This window comes from Fukomys damarensis, unplaced genomic scaffold (genome assembly GCF_012274545.1).
Source record: "Fukomys damarensis isolate Sample0158 unplaced genomic scaffold, DMR_v1.0_HiC HiC_scaffold_37, whole genome shotgun sequence".
Classification (NCBI taxonomy): domain Eukaryota; kingdom Metazoa; phylum Chordata; class Mammalia; order Rodentia; family Bathyergidae; genus Fukomys; species Fukomys damarensis.
The window spans coordinates 43,933,798-43,949,068 of NW_022900949.1; the positions used below are offsets into that span (position 1 = coordinate 43,933,798).

The 15,271-nt window shown below is 38.7% G+C and overlaps 1 protein-coding gene across 1 annotated transcript in view; it reads left to right on the forward strand.

The window, feature by feature from the left end:
• The window catches only part of Col6a5 (collagen type VI alpha 5 chain), a 223,016-nt gene that overhangs the window by 9,307 nt on the left and 198,438 nt on the right, over positions 1-15,271 (forward strand). The window contains exons 2-3 of the mRNA XM_033759692.1: positions 4,582-4,621; positions 5,241-5,276. The gene's annotated coding sequence lies outside the window, so the exon portion shown is untranslated. The remainder of the gene's footprint in view (positions 1-4,581; positions 4,622-5,240; positions 5,277-15,271) is intronic.

The following is a 15,271-nucleotide window of genomic DNA, read 5'->3' on the forward strand; positions in this document are numbered from 1 at the left end:
TTTTTTTTTTTTTTTTTTTTTTTTTGTGGTTGGGGATCGAACTCGGGTCCTTGCACTTGCGAAGAGGCCACCGAACCACTGAGCTAAATCCCCGGCCCTTGGTGGGTGTTTTGAATGGCTTCATTTTCCCTCTCAGTCAACCTACTTGGCTTAGGGGCAGTCTTTGTTTATTCCTCAAAAAGCACTTAAAAGTTTCTGAATTCATTACTCATTACAGGTAGCTCACTGTCTGTAGGTATAAATGTGAACATCTCCAGTAATATTATTTTCGTAAGTGTCATCATCATCACCACTACCATCACTGCTACCTCCTCTATCATCACCTTCAGCAATAAGACCATCACCACCACTGGTGCGGATCACCTACACCACCATTACTGCTATCACTGCCAACATCAGCATCACGACCATATCTACCACCCCTATCACCACTGCTACCATCAGCATCATCACTGTTGCCACCAGCATCATCATCTCCATAACTACCCTCCTGCCAGCATCATTACTGCTGCCACGGGCAGCAGCAGCAGCTGGGTACTAACCATCTATTAAACACTTTCTACAAAGAAAGCACAAGCATCACACTGCTTTTCCATGCACATTCTCAATCTTTTCAACAACCCCCACATGTGGATGATATTACTAGCTATACTGTACTGATGAGGAAACTAAAGTCTAGAAGGTTAAGAAACTGCCCAGGGTCACTCATGTAACCAGTATTGGAATTGGAATAAAAATTCAAGTCTGTCTGGGCAATAGCCTGATCCCCTAATCATTAACTACATTGCCTTTATTCAAGTCTTTCTTTCCAAAGTCTGTCTTTGTTCATGGAGACTTAGCTGTTCTGGAATTTCTTCATATTTACTTTGTCCTCCAAGGAAAGCAAGTTTAGTCTAAGGGAAACTGTGGTGGCATGGCTTCCTACAGCTATGGTGTCATCTTGCTGATGGAAAGAGCCTGTTGCAGAGGTTTAAAGAAAAAAAAAAAAACCTCCCAATGTGGAGATGGCAGTGGGATCTGGGGCTGGGGAAAGAGGAGGGTGGAGAGAGGAAGGGGAAGTAAAAATGATTAATATGTAGTATGTATATGTAGCAATTTCCCTAGATGAATGTATTTATTATGCATTACAAACATATACTAATAAAAACCCAGAAAACAATAAATTATCATTTACCTAAAATAAGACCCCAACTTTCTTTTATCATGTTCTTTTAAAGTTTCAAACTCTTATTGCTTCCTAATGAGTGTTTATCATGTGACGTGACTCCCCTGACCTTCATCAAGCCCCTCTCTCTTTGCTACCTTCTTGTGTTGATGATGCATCCAAGGTTTCAGATGTCATCACCAACCATGTGTTTATATATTGTGACTCTAAAGTTCATCATGTATCATTTTATTAGGGCGTTGTTGGTCCAGACTGATATGGACATCCAGGAAGAAAAGGAGCAAAGGTGAAGATTGCTTATAGGATATTCTGACCTAAAAGTATAGTTTTTATTTTATTTTACTCCAATAAGAGCGTATTCAAAGTGGTATGCCAGGTCCTGTTTCATTAAGAAAATAGAAGTAGTGAGAAGAGGCTCTCTACACAAGCAGGTCTACCTGCTTGCCTCTCTACCCACACATCCTTCCTTCTCTTCTGTGGCTGATTTCATTCCCTTTTGTTTCCTCAAGGCCCTGTCTATTGAATGTGTAACCTTTCTCGTCTGTCTGTCAAATGTTCTTCTCCAACATTACACTTTCTCCTAACTAATGACAACTGAGTCTTTAGTCCTCAACTAGGTCATCTTTAGTCAGTGTTAGCCCTGTGTTGCTAAACCTGATGGTCAGTTCTTTTCTCTCACACCCTATCTCCCAGCAGCATTCGATAGAGTTGACCATGGGCTTATTTATTTATTTATTTATTTATTTTTCGTACTGGGGATTGAACTCGGGACCTTACACTTGTGAGGCAGGCACCAGAACCACTGAGCCAAATCCCGGCCCCCATGGGCTTAGTTTTGACACCTCTCCTCATTCAACTTCCAGTGCATCCCCTTCTTTCTTTCTTTCTTTTTTTTTTTTTTCCAGTTGGCTGCCTCCTTTCTTGGTTCTTCCCAGTGTTTTGACTCTGAAATATTGGCAGACTCAGGGTTCTTTTCTCATAATTTTCTCCCTCTTCACTCATCCATCAGGTGCCATTCCTCACAGAATTTAGCCTCAAGTCATCAAATACTATCTGTCCTGTGATCTGCAGTTTCTTTAGGCCAAAATCTTAAACTCTAAAAAAGCTTCCTCTTGGTCAGCTAATGGGAATCTTCAATTTGGAACGTCCCCAAACAGCTTTCTTCTTTTATTTGCTAACATTTTATTACAGAAAAATTCAAACGTGTATAAAAGTATTTCCCTTTTGGTTTTGTCAAGGGAGAAAATGTTGATCCTGGCCCCCAAGGAGAGAAGGGAGCAAAGGGAATCAGAGGGAAGAGAGTAAGCATCAATGACCTTAAGCCAATACCATCACAAGTGCACAGGTTAACAGACATCTTGGCAGGATGCCCCCTCCTCCGCAGGCAGCACTTCTGCCCTTGCCTTGGGCTACCACACTCCTTGCTCAATCCACTCTTATTTATCTTTTGAATGCAAATGTAGTTTGTTAAGATGTAGCAATAAAAAATATATCATTGCTGCAATATCACTCTATTAAGAAGAAGTTTGGTGTCACCTCTGTGTTTGGTAGGTCTAGACATCATTTGGAGGGGCATTGCTTTGGCTGTAGAGCAAACCTTGATGTTTCTTTAGGCTTCTTCTGAGCCCTAACTTTCTTTTAGCTCTTTTAGAACTAGATTCTGAAGAACACGGCTTCCATCTTGGTGGACTTTGTGTCCATTGTGCTTCATGAAGTCTCCCATTAAAAAGCTATTGCTGGGCCTGGGTTTTAGCTCAATGGCACCACACCTACCTGGCAAGCTCAAGGTCTTGAGTTCGATCTCCGGTAGTGGGAAAACTAAAACAAAACAAAAGCCATTGCTTTAGGTTCTGATGATTCAGTGTTGAAGAGCTACAATCACTGGTAACTCTCTTTGAAAGGAGTAATCCTGTAGGCATTGACATCTGGGTAGTGTATAGCTGATGGAGCAAGGCCTCCGGGAAAAGGTTATGAACTAGAATTCAGTGCAGAAAAGAGGAAAGAAAAGAAAAAATATATTTTCTATACACTCTGTAATTGGTTATTTTGATCCATTGGCAATGACATAAAGAAAAAATTTTACTGATATTTAACTTGACTTGCTGCTGCCTGTGGTTGCCCTGATCAGCTAACTTACCTTTCTAGTTTCAAATAAAAAAATAGAGCACCGATTAAATCTAGATACTTCTATGTTATACCTAGAATATGAACAGTGAGCCTATAGCCACCTTGTGCCTTCTCTGAGACACTGAAAACCAAAAGGTGGTATGGGAATTTTTCTTTTTTCCTGTTGTCAGGACCTCAGTGAAGACTTATGCATTGTTCTTGTTTTATGGTCTTGACCCTCAACTGAATATTGAGTTATCTGTTAAGATTCTGTCTGGGACTGTGTGTTTGTGTGTGAATCACACATAGGCAAAACTGGGGTCAGGTATGTGGGTGGAGGGGAATTGGATGGTTCCTGAAAAGTCACCCCAACCCCTGTTTTGGAATCTCATCTCTCTCTCTACAGATGCACAAATCATAAACAAAGTGGTCAATAGTAGACTCATTGGCCTCAGGTGTAACAACAGCTTGCTATCTCAAAGTGGGTCTTTTACTTGAAATCAAGGGGGAGTTCATTCCTTTGGGGTCATTTTCAGGGTAGTGCTGGCTTTCCTGGATTTTTTGGAACTTTAGGTGACCAAGGCTTTCCAGGAAAAATGGTAACATGTATTCTCTCATTTTTTTGTTTTCAACCTTTGTATAAAAACAAATGATCTGATAGGAAGCATATCTGAAGAAGAAATGAACATTTGAGACAGTCGAGGATCTAGGGAATAGGTCAAATTTGCTTTACAGGACATTTACTTTAAATCCTTACATAGTATATATATATATTCAATATATATTTTTTTCCTTGAATAATATGGAGAATATATTATAATGGATAGAGATTTATGAATCTGCCTGAATACATAAAAGATATGTAAAATTCACTGCAGAGTTTGTCATTATAAACAAGAAGAGCAAAGACGTTTATGCAAAAATCAGAAGGAAATCTTAACAAATAGTATATTTATATAATATTAACAAATAATGTTTTACACCTACAAATATTTTTAAAAAATGGCAAGCAAAGACTTTTTTATTTTCTTATTGGTACTTACTACTTTTACAAAATACTGGGTTTCAATGAGTATAATATATTTTGATCATGTGCATTCCCCCTCCAAAAGGGGAGACATAGAAGCTCTAATTCTGCCCCTGTTCTGTCCTAGGAGGCCGGGCCATTGTTCCTTGATAGACAGTGCTGTAGGTCAGCCATGGGTTGATACTGGGTTGATCCTGCTCCTTTGGGTTTACTGGAGAGAGGCTACAAAGTGAGAGAGTCACAAATAATAGAGAAAATGGAACTAATTATGTCCATTTTACAGATGAGTAACAGACAGAGAAGACGACAGCAACCTGCCAAAGGTGACAGATTCCTACCTTGTAGAGTATAAATAGCACAGGAGATCTCTAGATTCCCAGAGAGGCTGATCCAGGGAACTATAATCTGAAGGGTTTGAGAAAGACTTTTTCAGTTTTAGGGCAGAGACAGGCTGGTGATTCATGGCCTGAACTCAAGGGTGGCCGGGAATAGAGTTTATTTTATTATTTTTATTTTTATCTTTTTTGAGACAGGGTTTCACCATGTAGTTTGAACTGGCCTTTAACTCACTACGTAGTGCAGGCTGGCCTTGAACGTATGATGATCCTTCTGCCTCAGGCATGCTGGGATTTAGTCGAGCTGTGGAATCTACTTTAGAAGAGCCTATAAATATATGTGGGGTCTAACATGGCCTTTCTCTGAATTTGATTCTGAACTGCAGGTTTCAAAACGACCTGGTCTTCTAAGAGTCTCTGTCCCATCTGTCTAGACTCATCTCTTAGACCCTCCAACCTCCCTAAGGGGTCAGGCGGAGTCCCAGGGTCATGAGTGAAGGGCAGACTGTGTACGGTGCTGAACTTTCTCAGTCTCTTTTTGGGTCTGGAGAAGAAAGTGAGAAACACCAGAATGTTATATTTTAACCCAAATTTCTTTTATTTCTAGGGCCCCAAAGGCCACAAAGTTTTGGTAGATATGATGGTAAGTGAATATTTTAAATTCTAAACTTTACTCTTTTCAGAACATAAAAACTTTCTACTATCACAAACAGATATATGTTAGGTAGAAGGAACCCCTTACCTACATATCTTACTATATTGATTATAAGATTTTTAAAATGCTTAAAACATCCACCAGATCCAGAAATATAACTATTGGCGAGTTTCATCTGCTCTAACAACATTTGGGCTTTCTACTGTAGATTAAAAAGCTTCAGAAATGCGCTGGTATGTCCACATGACATTTTTTTTTAATAATTGAATTTATTGATCCATTTTAGGTATACAGTACAGTTCACATTCATTATTGGGATCTTGTACCTTTACATGACAGGTCTTGGTTCTCATTTTTTCCCTATATTCCTGCTCTCCCTTCACCCCCTCCTCCCCTCCCCATTTACAAGCACTTTATTTCCATTTTTCATTTTCTCATATTTTTTTCTTTTTCCTTATTCCCTTTTCCCTACCCTTCCCACTTTCCCTACACCTTTAGCCCTTTTCTTCCTATTTCACATTGTTAATTATCTCATTAGTATCTTATGTACTATTATGGTTTTTCACACCAGAGAAACTATTCAGTATTTACACGTGTGACTTATTTATTTCACTTAGGAGTTTATCCTCAAAATGTAACCATTTTCCTATGAATGAATCTAACTTCTCATTCTTTATGGCTGAGTAGTATTCCAATTGAACCAGAAGTTTTTGTATTTTGTCACAGAGGAATTTTCAGCTTATCTGTTCCATCAAAATATTAGAAATTATAGTTAACAGTATCTATTACATTTTTATAAAATAAATAATCATTAATTCCTAATCTCCAAGGGTGCCTTTCTTCTGATACATAGTCTTCCTTTATCTCAGATGTCTCAGTAAGAATTCTATCTTGGAGTTTATTACTCTTGGCAAGTGACCTTCCTAATAGACTTTTAAAGTCAGTATTTTCTTCTTTTATTAACACGTACTAGTCATGTATGTAGATAGATCTAGTGGAATAATGATGTCTTCTGCATGGGCCTGATATATATATTTACTGAGATGCTCAATGAAAGGTGCTTAGAGCTGTATCTGGGACATAGAAATTTACACTTGCTGCTGTTTTATAGTAGGCAGAGCCGTTTTCTCCAAGGCCATACATTTTCTTCATGGAGAAATTAGAATTTCTGAATTTGAATTGAATTTTTTTTCACAAGGTCAGTCCTTTGTATGTGCTGGTCCTTTTGCTTCTCATAGTATAGTGTTGTTTCTCAGGAGCTTTTGTTCATGTTTTGACATGTACTTTAGCCACTTCACTGTAGGAATGAATCTCAACCTGCCCTGTTCAGTGATTGGAGTTCTTTGAGCTCTTGCTAAACTGAGTGTTATTATATCAGGAACAAAATATGCTGTTCACTTGTTTCTCTCTTTACTATCATCCCTTTGAGGGAAGGACCTGTGGCTTTCAGCTCGCTGGTTCGGGTCAGTCTGCCATATAACAGACAGAATATCATAGCTGCTAAAGACATGGGCTGTAAGAGCCAGCAGCCTAGCTTGGAACCTTGTTCCACCACACTCCACTTGTGTGCAGCGGGACCAATTCTTTTACCTCTCCCTGTTCAGTTGTCTGGTCTATAAATGGGAATCATGACAGTAGTTAGTAGAGTCAAGGGCTGATTAGGTGAGGAGGAAGAGACTTGGGCTTTACTTGCCGTTCCACTCTTTCTTCTCTTTTGTATCTCCTGCTACCCAAATCCTGCTCAGCTTTATAGTAGTGAGGAGCGGGGAGTGGTGTCCAGGCAGTAGTGGGCAGAGGATGGAGAAGGGGCTTTTGTGAGAAAGGGTTGCTTCTGTGGGTGGCTGTCATGAACGAGGAGGGTGCAGTCCACATGACATTTTAAAGTCACAGGAGTGAAGGGAAATATGCTTCAAATTAAATTCATGTTTCCTTTCCCTATTGTTTCCCATCTTTCTAACAGCCTTGTGAAATTGTTGATTTCGTACAAGAAAACTGCTGCAAGTTGCTTGGGAAAAGCTCAAAAGGAGTTGGAGGTGTGAAGTTGGGATGGATCAAGGATTGGGGCATAAGCCACTTGATTTGACTGAGGCTTGGGTGGTGGCTTGTTTATCACAAAGAGCTCTTATAAATTAACATTTGAGGCTCAGTTCCCCCTTGAGGACATAATCTTTCCCAAAGTGGTCTCAGACATGCAATATTTAGAAGGTGTCCATCTCAGTAATGGAAAACAGCTCACTGTGAAACAGTGAGCACCATGAAATGGAGTGATATTTGCACACCATGTGTCTGCATTTTGGTGCATACAACATACAAAAGAGGAGCCTTGTTCTTTTTATCTCACCCATTTAAACAAGTGGGATCAATGATGAACCTTTGAAAAGAAATGTATTCTATTTTATTTATCTTTTAAAATGGAATTATAAACTATTAAATCTCCCTTGATTAAAATTTGCTTTCTCTCTTTAGTGTCTTCCAGGGCATTTGCATCCTAGAGAACATGCATTTCTCCACTTACTAGCACTAAGGAGAGAACATTGGTTTAGCAAATTCCTTTGTTTGGAGGTTTGCATTTTCTCCACAGTCACTCCAACCCTTCCCTGTTCTGTCCATTCCCATCCAGTTGCTGCCAGGGAGACTCTGGAATCCATTTTCCTAAAGGTCACAAAGAATAATGTTATAAGCTTGGCCACAGAGGAAAAGAATTGAGTGTATAAAAAGTTAAAACCGCTTTGCATTGAGAAATGCCATAAAGTTAAAAATGAACAGAAAAATGGGAAAACATTTGCAACAAAAGCAACAAACCGAAGCAGAGACCATAACTTTACTATATCACATCAAAGTAAAAATTGCTGCCACTCAATCATTTTTATTGGTAGACAGAGACATTTTGTCATGGGCAAACCTAAATAAACCAACCAAACAAATAAACCTTCTGAATTGAAAATGGAAAAAAAGACACAAATAGGAGTTTAGAAGAGAAAAACTGTATACACGTGAACAATAAACCTATGAAAATATATATTCATCCTCACAAGAAGTCAAAGAATACGAATTAAGATGAGGATACACCATTTTTAGTCCTTAAATTTAGACTATTTCTAAAGTGTATAAAATGTATGAAAGGGCACATTGCTGATGGGAGTTAGTGGAAAATGGTTCATCTTTTCTGAACTTTGCTTGGAGCATACATATGAAAATTCACAATAGCAGAGATTTATGTAGGACTCTAGCTATACACAGATACTTGTACAGGTATGTGAATCACAAGGGGAGATTGGCTGGAGAAATCATGCAATAGCTGTGTAGTTGAATAGATGTTGCTCTAAATTTATTGGTATATCATACCCTAAGGGAAAATTGATTCAGAAAATAACATGTCTTATGCTCCAAATTTTATAAAATAAAATGGAAAAATGATTCATACATTTCTATTTATCTATATGATTACATATATGATGGATTAAGGATAATTTTAATTTTTTCAATATTTTACATGAAAATATATTACTTGTGTATACATACATGAAAGGTGCAGTTTATATTATACTTTACATATGTCACATGTAGTTGCTTTTTGTTTTTGTTTGTTTTTTTTTTAAGACAGGATCTTGCTATGTAATCTAGGCTGACCTTGAACTCACTATGTAGCCCAGGTTAGCCTTGAACTTTTGGTGATCCTCTTGCCTCAGCCTTCCAAATGCTAGGATTACAGCTGTGAGCCACTATGCCCAATCTGTCACATGTAGCTTTATATATGAATGTACAAATAATGTATATATTAAATAAAATTTCATAATAGTGCAATGGATTAATTAGCTTTAATTTCAGTTGGTTGTGATCTAACTCAACATGTGTGAACAAATGTGTATCTCACATTAGAACCTGGAAGTCATCAGTTCGGCTTGATAGAAGCCCCATGGTATTCAGGGCTATATTTTCTTGCTGTGTTGTTGTGTGTATGTCATTTGGCTGCGGGGAGTTTCCTGTTTCCCACACCATCTCACAATCCTAGCAGTTTATCAGGCTTAAACCATCACATCTTCATTTCAACCAGCAGGGAAAGGAAAGGAAGAAGGATAGCATTTCACAGTTGCAACTGTCCTTTTTCTTATTCTGTCATTTAGAGCTTAGTAAAATAGTTACCCCACTGGAAAATGTGGTCTTTGTTCTTCCAGATGGTCATATGCCCAGTCAGGAATTGGGGGCTGTATTACTATAGCAGAGGGAGAATGGATATTGGGGGTAAAGTAGATGGCTCTCCCATATTCAGACAGGAGCCTGCAAGGCCTTACTTCAATTTCTTACAGGAGAAGGATTTTACATTGAAGCCATTGCCTGTGTAAATTAACAATGTCTTCTTATCTCTCCCAGACGATTTTCCTTCAGCTTGTTTGACAGGTAAAGACTCTTTACACACTTAAATCCTACCTTGTTTGGGGGCATTTACAGAACATCTCAGATCTGTGTATCCCTTGTGTTAAGGTGTTTCCTTCTGCCCATTGTTCCCAACAGAAGCGGTCTTTGCCTTGAATATGTCGAGTGATGTCTCCCAGTTTGATTTTGAAAGAATGAGAGACATTTGCTATCCTTGTTGATGAAGTTGGAAATAAGTGAGAGTAACTGCCCAGTGGGGGCCCGAGTGGCCATTGTTTCCTACAATGTCAGGACAGATTATCTGGCTCGCTTCTCAGACTGTAAGGAGAAGCCTGCCCCCCTGCAGGCTGTCCAGAAGACCGCCCCTGAACCGTCATCTGGACGCAGGAACCTCAGGGCCGCGGTATTCAAACTTGTGCGTGCAGGCCTCCTGCTGAGGAAGGTGGCTGTGTTCCTGCAGGCGGGCAAGACCTCCGATGTTGTTTCTGTCAGCACAGCCATGTTGGAGCTCAGTGCCGTGGATATCTCCCCTGTGCTCATCACCTTCACCGAAGTCCGCAACCATTCTGACGCCCTGCTGGTACTTGAGGAGGAGGTGTTGCTGATGAAAAGATTGTTGCTGTTGCTCACAGGGTTGGCACCTCGTTCTTACCCCCACTTCAAGTACCACAGGAGCAATGAGAGTCAGTTCGAGGAAGAATTCTCCAGAAATCACTGTGTGCAGAGTGAAGGGGCTCAGTGTGGACTCTGGCTAGTACTACTCCCAGTGCCAGGTGGCCATTCCTGAGCCCCTGTTCTGGGCTACCTGCCTCATAGATATTATTCTACTTAATGACTCCCAACTCAAGTGGGTAGGTGTTATTGTCCCTCTCCATTTCAGGGACAAGAACAATGAGGTTTAGAGAGATTAAGTTTGTCTTTGAAGGTCAAATGGTGAGTTAGTGGAAGACTGATACTTATCTGCCTTCAGAGTGTATGCTTTTAACCACTGTTCCAAAGCACTATGCAATAGACTGTAATGACCTTCCTTGCCCACTTTGAGTACTAAGGATTGAACCTAGGGCCTTTTCACTGAGCTATATCTCCAGCCCTTTTAAAATATTTTCTTTTGAGACAGAGTTTTGCTAAGTTAAGACAGGGTCTTACTAAATTGTGTAGGCTGTGATCCTACTTCTTCAGGCTTGCAGAATGTTGGGAGTACAGTCATATACCACCACTCCTGGTTCACTGGGATAGAATACATGTGCCCAATGATCTCAAGCACATAGATGGATGGATTTTTATATAAGCTTATCCTCTGTGACCATGGTGTAGTTTAAGACAGAACATGTTGAGTATCCTGTAGATTTTCTTCAGGTCCCTTCACAAACTAAATAGTCTAGGAGAGCTGCTGTCTTAAATTCTATCACAGTAAAATATATTTTTTTTGTTCTTGACCTTCCTACAAATCGAATCATATGGCATGTACTGTTTTTGTGTTGTGATATCTTCCAGTCAACTATTTCTCTTCTTATTCTTCCGTATTGTGAGTATGGATAGCTTGTTCTTTGTTATTCCTATAAAATAATTCAGCATGTGTGTATTCCACAACTTATTCATTTATCTATTTTCTGAAATTTTCTAACTGAAGCTATGCAATATATTCTTATGGAATATATATTCTTATGGAATATATGGGATGATTTATCAAAATGAAGGATGACTTTCTTAAGAGATTTCAGGCTGCTTATGAATGCTATGTTGAATTCTGTGACATTGTCAATATCTGGTCAATTTTGACCTAAATAGCTAGTGAACTCATCTGTGCCAGACCATTTAATTTTCTCTTAAGAGTGAGTGTGTGCAGAAATGATAGGTGAGAGATTTTTGTCGACACAGCTGTGACTTTGCTTCTAAGAATCAATAGATAAACTTGTGACAGCTTGAAAACTGTTGGGAAGGAAGAACAAACTATTTTGGTTTGAGAAACCAGGTGAAAATTCATACAGTGAGTTCCATGTTCACTGTTGTATCCCTCTTGACTAGCAGGATTCTAGATAGGGGCAGGTTGGTGGGGGACATTCTCTGTCACTTCTTGAAGGGGTAGTAAAGGTAGATCTAAACTAACAATTTAAATTAGAATTATAGATTTTCCTTCGGCTCTTTCATAAATAAGGAGGTGCTTTTGGACTAGTCTCTTCACTTGTCTGCATCTCATTTTGCTTAACTAAAAAATGGAGACAGGTTTTCAAGGGATGTTCTTTTAGCTCCCTTCCAGGTATAATTGTTGAGGCACTGATTTCTCAGGAGAGCATGTCCCTAACATTTGGAGAGTGGTACTAACATGGTGCAGTGACCTCTTCTTGCATGCACATCTGCACTGCTCTCTGAGGGGGGGTGCATGGGCCAGGTAGAGAGATGATCCTTTGCCATGTTGGTCTCGCTCCCCTAGTTACGGGTTCTGAGCAAAAGGATGTGATGGTGTGTGAGAAGAAGTTGCCAGCTTGAATATACAATTATTCCAGTCATCTCTTCTGTACATTTTTGGGACACATTCCTTCCCAGGGAAGCCAGAAGATAGCTCTGCTTAAAAATTTTAATAGTTTAGAGAGGTTCTTAAATGATGCTTGCCACTCAGATGTAATTATTGGCCTCATTTCTGGTGGCATTGGCAAAGAGAGAAACTATAAAAATGATAGCCCCAATCTCAGGGCCTTTCAAAGCATCTTCTTTTCTTCACCCTGGGCACATTGCAGCCCTTATCTTTCTTTACATTGTGCCTTCTGTTGAGAGGTATCCAGTTTAGAGTGAAAATATCTCTTGGTTTTTCTTCTGAATTCTTTTCCCGAAGGCTGTCTTTGCCTACATGTGGGGTGTTTTGTCTTTCACCTCTGTTATTTTATTTTTTTGGAACAACACCCACATGCTTCTTCTGGGAAAATGATGTGGTTCAATTTGGAACGATTGTATAGACAGATGTGCTAACTTCTTAGTCCATTTAAGCATGTCTAGCAGCTGTGATACTTTTGAAAATATTTTCTAAGCCATCCATTGACTTGTCTCCATCCTAAACAAAACCAAGTTCTAGCATTTGAAATATCTGTGCCTAATCCCATTGTTAAGGACTATTGTGTTGTGTCTCAAGACATGAGACTTCATTAGATCCTTTTTTTAAAAGTGAAAAGCACATGTTCCCTTGAATCACTGTCTAGGAAAATGCTCACATTTGGTGATCCAGGCACTGTTCTAATCTCTTGTTGATTCATTTAATTTTCACCACAATCTCGTGAGATAAGTAGTACCATAAGCCTATTTTTCAAACAATGAAACTGAGGCAAAAACAATTCAATAATTGATCAAAGTCTGTAATTCCCATTAGCAATGAGATTTTGAATCCAAACGTCAAAAACAGAAAAAAAGAGCGAGAGCCTTTAGAAGTTTAAAATTCTTTCTCTGTACCAATGCCTTATCTTTATAATAGCACTCTGAGATAAATTTATGAACTGGCCCTATTTTTAGTCCTGTGTATTTATCTTAACAAATACAAAGAATAATACGGTGTCTGTCTGTGGAGTTCAAAAGAAAAAAAAAAACTTTTGAAGATGAAAACATTAAGAAGGCCAAAGAAATTTTGACAGTAATGTTTTACTTTGGTATAATTTCAGAATTCAGAAAAGTTGCAGAAAGAGGTTCTGTTTTGAATAAGGATGACCTAGCACTGATATCTATGGTTGTTATGTTCTCTGTTAATAGATTCTTAATGCTCTAAGGCCAAAACAGTAACTCAGGGGAGGAATTAGGTAATGAGACTTCAAACCCGGCTTTGTCCCTTATGTAATCCAAGCACATGATTTGGCCCCAGAGCCTCAACTTATTCCCCTATAAAATAGAAATAAACTCATATATTTGTTGTGAGACTTATGAGATAATGAGATATCTGATACCTTATATATGCATGCCTTCAAAGCCGGTCTTTATTTATTTATTTATTTATTTATTTATTTATTTTTTCAGCTTTAATTGAGTTTATTGATACATTTTAGGGATACAGTACAGTTACATTCATTGTTGGGATCTTGTACCTTTACATGACAAGTCTTACTTCTCATTTTTTCCCCTTGTCCCTGCCCTCCCTTTACCCCCTCCTTCCCTATCTACAACCACTTCATTTCCATCTTTTCATTCTCTCACATTTTTTTCTTTTCCCTTTTTACTCTTCCCCTACCCATCCCACCTTCCCTACACCTTTAGCTCCTTTCTTCCCATTTCTCAATGTCAGTAATCTTATTAGGATCTTCTGTATTATTGCAGATTATTCACACCAGAGAAACTATTCAGTATTTACACGTGTATACCTTATTTATTTCACTTAGGAGTATATCATATCTTCAATATGTATCCATTTTCCTATGAATGAATCTATTTTCTCATTCTTTATGGCTGAGTAATATTCCATTTTATAGAAAAACCACATCTTCTTTATCCAGTTTCCCACTGATGGGCAAATGGGCTGTTTCCAAGTTTTAGCTATTACAAACTGTGCTGCTATAAAAATGGGTGCCCATACTTCTCTGTGATATGATTCTTTTAGTTCTTTTGGAAAGATACCCAGCAGACGGATGGCTGGGTCAAATGGAACCTCCAGTCCAAGCTCTTTGAGGTATCTCCATATTGATTTCCATAGTGGTTGCATGAATCTGCACTCCCACCAACAATGGAGAAGGGTTCCTTTCTCCCCACAACCCTGCCAACATTTGTTATTGTGTGATTTAATAGCAGCCATTCTTTGTGGGGTGAGGTGGAATCTCACTGTTGTTTCCATCTGCATCTCTTGAATGATCAGTGCTGTGGAACATTTTTTCATATATTTACTTACTGCTTTTACTTCTTTGTCTGATAAATGTCTGTTCATTTCAGATGCCCATTTTTGAATCAGGTCTTTATATTTTGGGGGGCTGATTGTTTTGAGTTCTTTATATATTCTTGATAATAGTCCTTTGTCTGAGGAACAGCTGGTAAAAATTTTTTCCCACATTGTAGATTGTCTCTTCGTTCTGCTGATGGTTCTTTTGAAGTACAAAAGCTTTTTAATATGATGAGATCCCAGTTATTGATTTTATCTGTTAGTTCCTGGGCTACTGAAGATTTGTTCATAAAGTCTTTTCCTATGCCAATGTCTTCCAGAGTTCTGCCTGGTTTGCCTTCCAGCAAGTTTAATGTTTGTGTTTTAATATTTAGATCTTTAATCCATTTGGATTTTAATTTAGTGCATGGTGAAAGATAAGGGTCTAGTTTTAATCTGTGGCAGGTTGACATCCAGTTTTTCCAACACCATTTATTAAAGAGGCTATCTTTCCTCCACTGAGGATAGTAAGCTCCTTTGTCAAAGATGAGGTACCTGAGTACATCTGAGTTTGTTTTTGTGTCTTCCAGTCTGTTCCACTGATCCTCAGGTCTGTTTCTTTGCCAGTACCATGCTGTTTTTATCACAGTGGCTTTGTAGTATAGTTTCAAATTGGGAATTGTTATACCTGCTGCCATGTGTCTGTTGCCTAAGGTGGCTTTTGCTATTCTAGGTCTCTTATGGTTCCAAATGGATTTTTGGATTCTTTTTTCTAGTTCTGTGAAAT